The 7,797-nt window shown below is 46.6% G+C and overlaps 1 long non-coding RNA gene across 1 annotated transcript; it reads left to right on the forward strand.

The window, feature by feature from the left end:
- The first annotated feature begins 3,990 nt into the window (after positions 1–3,990).
- Positions 3,991–7,360, forward strand: 1700017L05Rik (RIKEN cDNA 1700017L05 gene). Its single transcript, NR_131050.1, has 2 exons — positions 3,991–4,320; positions 7,127–7,360. It is a non-coding gene; the product is annotated as an RIKEN cDNA 1700017L05 gene (long non-coding RNA).
- The last annotated feature ends 437 nt before the right edge of the window (positions 7,361–7,797 follow it).

A 7,797-nucleotide genomic window follows, 5' to 3' on the forward strand; every position in this document is an offset into this window, starting at 1 on the left:
CGGATTCTTGTGGCCAGATGTCCTTAGATAGATGACTAGAGCTGGCTGAGAGGAAGCAGGGAGCAGAGGCCAATCGCAGTGTAGTTGAATTTGCCAGCCGCATCGGGCAAACTTCAGCCTTACCTTGAGGTTCAGAGGACCGGCCAGCTCTTACATTTTAGCCACTTAGAGTACTCACTGGAGAAGAGCGGGTGGTTCCATGTACCCTACCCTCTACCCAGAGTGCCAACGGTGCTGTTGCTGTGCCACAGGGAGCCGGGTCCACCCATCTGTCTGTCTATCCATTTAACAAATGGCTATATAACTGTGGGCCAAGTCTGAGGCTTATGCTGGGGATAATGTAGAAAGGAATAGACCTGTACCACCCTGCCAAGGGTGTGTTATGGAGCTGGGGAGAAAGCTATCAAACAACGTCATGACTTAGTCAGTGTCTTACTTAAGAGGGAAAGAATGTAATTCTCCTAGTGTGTGTAACAAAAGACTCACCTCGGCCAGACCTTCTGCCAAGGTGCAAAACTGTGAGAAGTTCACCAGGTGACAAGAGAGGCCTGTGAGAGAAGACACAGGATGTGCAAAGGCCCTGTGGCCTGAGCAAGCGCTGTATGAGCGAGGCATTGGAAGAGAGTAGCCAGGGGGAGACAGCAACCACGCCCTAAGATCTTATCCTGAAAATCCTGCTTTAGATCAACTGTCTGGGGCTGGGGAGATGGCTCAGGGGTTAAGAGCACTGACTGCTCTGCCAGAGGTCCTGTGTTCAGTTCCCAGCACCACATGGTGGCTCATGAACATCTGTAATGGGATCTGATGCCCTCGTCTGGTGTGTTGGAAGATAGCTATAGTGTATTCATATACAATAAATAAATCTTTTTTAAAAATCAACTGTGTATGGAAGATAGGTCTCTTATGGCTGAAGGGGACATATGGGAGACTCTGTGTATGTGTAAATTTTAAACTGCAGAATCAAAGTCCCTCCCCTGAACTTATGTGACTTGCAGAACATTAGGTAGAAGGTGTTTATTAATGTGAAGAAATGGGGAAAGAAGCCATCCAGCCACAGGAAAGCTCTGAACTATGTGCTATGGAAAAAATTCAGAGAATTCTCTTCACTGTGACTTTTCATTTGCCAGCCGTAAGTGGCTGGATAAGCTGTGTGTGGCTCAGTCTCCTGCTCTGGATTACTTTGACTAAAGTAGCCCCTAGGGGAGAACTGCACAAGGCCAGCAGCGTCGTCAGCTGTGATTGGCTATTGGTGCGACGATCCACGCACGCGCAAGGGCATCGGCCGGCGCTTGGGTATGGTGTGGTTTGATTCCATCTTGTTGCATAAGTGTGTTTGTCTTGGCGGAATTCTGCCTTTTGCTGTATCTGCCTGGGCTCTAAGGTGGAGTCGTCTATGTCTTCCCAGATCCTCTAGCTCTGGAAGTACGGACAGCGGTGGCTAAGGCTGGGTGCACCTATTTTTTTAAAAAACTATTTCCGAAGATGGTCATATGCACGGAGTCCTCAGTTGAACGTTCAAGTCTCTATCTGATGTTCCTCTTCCTGGGGTGTAGGGGAAGGGCTCATCGACACACCAAGTGACAGGCTGACAGAGTACTGCAGAGTCGGGGTCCAACATGGGCTGCCCTTGCTCTTCTCCCACACTGGTGTCTGGTGAAGGCATTTAGCTGCTGAGTCCTGGGTCACTTCTGGCCTCTCCCACAGTCATTCACGTAGTTTCTCAAGGTGCTGGGAAGAGATTTATTACGTTTGTTTTTTCATCATTCCTGGCTATCAGGGTCCTCGATCCCAGCACCTCAGCATCTTAGTTTGCTATTATATGTGTATTTTCAAAATGATGGATTAATATTTTTGTTAGCATTCAAAGTAAGGGTTTTCATGATGACATTTTCATACATGCATGCATGTATATGTATATATATGTATATATATGTATATGTGTATATATATGTATATATATTTGTACTTTGCTCACATTTCTCTCCATTTTCTATATCTCTTTTCTCTGTTGCTTTATGATCCTCTTCACCCAGACAGTCCCCTGCTTTTATGTCCCCCCTACACACACACACACACACACACACACACAGACACACACACACACACACAGCATTTGTTCTGCATATAAGTGAACCCGATGCTTCCTTCCTCTTTGCCCATCACCCTCTTCCATCCCTTCCTCTTCCTCTGACCTCCACCCTCCTCGTATTTCCCTTATGTGCACGTGTGTACATCCAGATATATTTCTACTTGCATCCAGAGTCTGCCTTTTCTAAATTTAGTGTGTGCGTGCACATGTGTGCTACATGCATGTGGTGGAGGTCAGAGAGGAAGTTTAGGAAATGGGTTCTTTGCCTTCCACTTTGTTGAGGGGAGAGTTTGTCTTGTTTCTGCCACAGCCCTGTGTAGTCCAGGCTGCCTGGTCTGTGAACTTCCGGGTCTGGCTGATTCTCTCATCTCTGCCTGGCATCTTGTGGTGAGAGTGCTGGGATTACAGATGTGTGCCACTGCATCCAGCTGTGTCTCTGTGTGTGGTCTGGCCACTGGGCTCAGGTCAGTAGGCTGGGAGTGACCTATTGCTTTGGTTGTTTTAAACTAATTTTGTTTACTGGGCTTAAAAGGTAGCTCAGAGGTTAAGAGTTGTTTAGAATTTGATTTCCAGCACCAAGACCAGAAGGCTCACAACTACCCGCAATTCCACACTCAGGGCACACAACACCTTCATCTGATCTCTACAGGCACCTGCACTGAGGGGTGCATACCTCTCCCACATATACTCATAATTAAAATAATGAGTCTTAAGAATCGTTCGTATTTATTTTTGACAGTTTCCTCAATGTCTATCATAAATTTTAGTCCTTTTTACACTCTTCCCTGTCTCATCCCCTTCCTTTTCCTGTTGAACCCCCCCCCCCACTTTCCAACAAGCCCCCATCCTACTTTGATGCCCCCCCCCCCCCGTGTGTGTGTGTGTTTGACTTACTGAATCCAATTAAGATTCCTTGTATGGGTGAGAGGTTATTTGGAGCATGTGTGGTTTATCAATGGCTTCTCCACTGAAGAAACCACCCCCACCCCCCACCCCTGTCATGGACTGCGGATATGCTCTGTGGAGAGCCGAAGATACAAGGAGCTCCTCTCTAATCCATGATAAAACGCTGGCAGGCTGAACCTTGTACAGTCCTTGTGGCTCTCGGAGTTTCCTGTCAAGACTATTGGTGACTTTTCGAGCCTATCGTGAAGGAACTTCCCGTCCAGTTCTATCTCCCCATTTACATTGCTCTGGGTCCCGATGTAGCTGATATTTAAATCAGGCCCACGATGCTGTGATGGTATACCGTACAAGGCTCCAGTCTCAGCACAGGGCTGAGCCCTGAACACCTTCAAACATCAACAGTTAGTGACCGAGGCACCCGCCTTAGACCAGCTGAACCTATTATTAGTGAATGGAAGAAGACACAGCCAGCGGACCTTGTATGCTATCCCGAGGGCCTGTCAAGGCCTCTTTCACACTGTCTCCACCAGTCCCAGGCACGGTGGCTTCAGTTTGGAGGGAGCGGTGGAGAGCAGTGTATGTCGAGAGAAACACTGCCCCCTGGCTGCCATCCTGGTCTCTGGACGCTGGGTACTTTCATCTGAAAACCTCAAGCCAAAAGAAACTCAGGTTGATTGTTTCCAGGAGGCAAAAAAAGTGTCCCAAGATGGCTTGTTAGACATGAAAGTGGCCGGCGACTTCTAACTTGCAGATTTTCTTGCTAACAAAATATGATAAAGTTATGTCTCACTGGGGACACAGCTACATATTCATGAAAAAGAAACGGACTGGCAAAAATCCTCTAGCACAGTCTTAGTCATGCTTTCCGTGGGTGGTGGGGTCCTGACGAACTGGTTCTTACACACCCCGTTCTGCTGTCCAGATTTCTGACAATTGAGTATGTATTACGTCACAATGAGAACCCTGAATCCCGCCAACACATTTGCTTACCGAGCGGCAGACGCTGGAATGAACACCAGATGGGGAGGTCTGTGTGAATTTTTGCCACTGTCTCCTTCCCATCCTAGTTGTCCCAAATGAGAGGCCCGTGGGTCTGCCAGAGGAGAGTTCTGTATGGTACAAAGGCTTGGGGGGAATCTGTTCCCTGTCTTTCTACAAAGATGCTCGTCACAGCCCATCCCTGCCAAAGGCTGTCCCTGGGACACATATGATGGTTTCCAGTACTACCCTCGGGTTTGATGATTCCCTAGAGGGACTCTCAGGATCTAGCAAGGCTGTTGTCTTCACAGATATGGTTTGTACAGCGAAAGGATACAGATTAATAGGCATGTATCAATAACTACTATACGGGGTCACTCGTGTGTGTGTGTGTGTGTGTGTGTGTGTGTGTGTGTGTGCATAAGTGATTGATGCTTAGAGTCTTTTGAGGGAAGATGGATGGCCAGGAAGGCAAAGCGTCTAGAAATCATGTCATATGAAGGATATGACAGTATTTAATATGGAAGCAAGAAGGCCCACCTTACACTGCCTGTGTTTGATGGGTTGCCATGGAGAAGCAGAAGCAGACACATGAGGTCTAGTTCTAGAGGAGATGAGGAGATCCAATAAGGAAGGAGCAGGAGGCTGGAGCCTGCAGAGGTGACAGGAGCTCTCTAAGAATTACAAGTGCCCAATGGCAGATCCAGACTTCTAGACTGTTCAGTCCTTGACACTATGAGTGAGAAGATATGGCCCTTTGCAGGTTCACTGGGATGATCTCAGAGGTGCGTGGGAGCTTGGCTGACAGTGGCTCTACAGCTCTCTCTTCTAGTGTGTGCCTTGCTCATTTCTCTTGCTAGCATCCGGTAGGATGCACCATTCACAGCAGGCCTTGGGAGTACTTGGTAGTATTGCACCTTTGAAGGGGTTGCTAATCCCGTGGAATGTAGGAAGCAAAGGCCTCTTAGCCTCTACCTTGTTATCTCCCTAGATTGAAACCTCAGCTTGCCCTAGCCAGTGTTTCTTTTTAGGATGATTAAAGTCTTTGGCTCCGTCTGAACCCATTCATTTTAACTATTCCATTTCCCAAGAATATCATCTCATTACTTTTTCAATGACTCAATATTTTCAGCACAAGTGAACGAGTCCAGAAAGTCATTTCAGCCATTGATTATTTTTGGTAACCTTCTGATCTATTCTGAATCTCTCTTCTTTTAATTCTCATTTATGCCCTCCTGTCTCGTCATCTGTTCAGAGCTGAAAATAGTAACTTGGCTTGACCTTATTATCTACCGTTTAAGATTTTATGGTCTTTGGTTAAATCTCATCTTAATAAGTGTTCCTAGGCTGTAGATTATAGTTTTTCCATTCCTTCCTTAAAGGCTGCCCTTTGCAGCTCAAGTCTGTTATCACAGCACCAACTTCTCTGCCCTTCCCCAAATATGCCAACGTCTCACTTCATCTTTGTCATAAGCACTGACCTCAGAGCCAGCTTAGAAGGATATACCCGTGCTCCTAATGACCACGCCTCCTGCAGCTTTGAACCGTCTCCCAGTTCTGTTTGTGAATATATCGCAAATCCTGCTTGTGCAGGATCTGAAGTGTCACTGGGTGGGAAGGGAAACAAATGAAGTGGTAGCAGCCAAGCCTGCATTTAGCAATTTAGGAGTCAATATTTATGTGGGAGAAGAAACAGGACAACAGGAGAACGCTGGATATCTTTTCGGTCCATAGATATTAAAAACATACTTATTTTATGTTTAAATTTTGATAGAGGTACATATTGTATGTTGAACATATTCACCTTCCTCCAAGAATTCTTCCAGTGAGCCTTGACTGGCTGTCTAAGTGCACTGACTCTGGGTGATTTGAGATTTCTCTGTTTCAAGCTAGGTGCTGCCATTGCTTTCATGTGGCAGGATTTCCAGCCCCTCACCTTTCTGGGCATCTCCCTTCAAAGGTCTCTGAATGTCAATCATGTTCACAAAGCCCTTAGTGGAATGCTCTAGGCTGAACCTGTTTCTTCAAATGGAGCTGAGGAGGGTCAGCTGCTGGGACTTAAGACTTAAGAACACACAGGAAGGAAGTCACAGAACCTGAGGCAATCTGCAGCCTTTGAGAAGCCAGGATCTGGGGGGAATGAAGTCGTTTTGCTTCTTGGAGGTGGGGAGGACACAAAAGAGATACAAAGTTATTTTCATCCACCTTCTTGGGATGCCTCTGTCCCTGAGGAATCTGGGTGCCTTTAGTTCTTCTGCAGTCTGTCACTGAGTCCTGCCTGGGCACAGGTGCTCAAATCCATCGTCTTCAAAGCCCTCAGAGCTTGACTTGTTAGTAGATTTAATCCGAGAAGCAGCTTTGGCTCTATAGATAGCACTTCCATCATGGCGGAAGCCCTCTTCTGTGACCTTCAAGTCCTTTTCAGCCGTAGGACCCAGTTCACCTCCTGGGCAGAGCCATCTCTGATCAGCCTGTTGGACTCTAGCTCGGTTTAAACTACAGGGGGTTGACCTGAAGTGCCTTGGGCATTAGAAAGTTGAAAACTGTGACCCTTCAATACAGATCCTCATGTTGTGGTGACTCCCCCCAAACCATAATATTACTTTTGTTTCTACTTCCTAACTGTAATTTGCTACTGTTTGGACTCATAATGTAAATATCTGATACATAGGATATCTGATATGTGACCCCTCTGAAAGGGTCGTTTGACCCTCAAAGGGGTCATGACCCGTAGGTTGAGAACCCACCGCTCTAGAAAGCCTCTGTATCATGTCTGTCCCTGGTTCCCATCCAAGCCATCCTTTTCTCTGTAGAGTGGGATATTGCCCATGACTAGGTCACTACATTGTCCTCAGAGAGTTGGAAAAAGACTACGAGGTCCCCAAGGTGAGGTGACAGTACCTACTCACAGCCAGGCTTGTCATGAGCTTACCATTTTGTTTGGTCCCTTGAAGTTGGGGCTCTTGGCAAAACGAGAGTGGTGTAGAGTCTACGGGAACTCTTTAAAAGTGTGTTTCTCTGTCAGCAATAATGAAACATTATCATCAGTTATAAATGTAGATATATAGTTATAGTCTGCCCTGGTAACTTATTCCCGAGAAGCATTTTCAAAGAATAAAAATGTACTTCCCTTTTGACCGTATTTATTTGTAGGAGGAATGAGTCAGCATCCTGACTGGCGACCCCTAGTGGCCCACGCGTGCACTACAGCCACTTCCGCAATCTTTGAAATGCCTGATGCCTGGGGATGAAAGACGACCAGAACAACTAATCGGATGGTGCCAGCTACAGGGAACGAGATGCCCTGGACCAATGGGGCACGGGTGGAGCGTATAAAAACACATCCCGATCCCGCAATAAACGAGTCCACTTCCGCTTCTCACCTGACTCCTGGAGTCTGTCTCATCGATTCTGTACCTTCTTAACCCCTATCCCTAAGGACCATCCCGAGGGGCTAGGGCAACCTTTATTTAAATTGGAGTTTGTAGATAATGTCTGGGGCTGACATTATTCTTCAGAAGAAACCCTGTTTTATTCGGGTTCGAGCCACATTGGTTTATATTCTTTTGCTTATTCCTTGATGTATTCATTCTTTTATTTACTTAATAAACACTTCCAGGTCCTATTTGTTATGCGCCAGGTGCTATGTCAGTCCCAGAAGCACACGTTCAGGAGTCCGTCCTCGCTGCTCCACCTGACTAACCCGGTAACACACTCTGTGGTTCCGGATGCCAGCGTTTCTCTACTTTTTCTGTCACTGAAACAACAGTGAGATGATTTTATCTACTTCTGTGTTTTCAGAGATGTGGAAAATCACTCCTCAG

This window comes from Mus musculus, chromosome 5 (assembly GCF_000001635.26).
Source record: "Mus musculus strain C57BL/6J chromosome 5, GRCm38.p6 C57BL/6J".
Taxonomy (NCBI): Eukaryota; Metazoa; Chordata; class Mammalia; order Rodentia; family Muridae; genus Mus; species Mus musculus.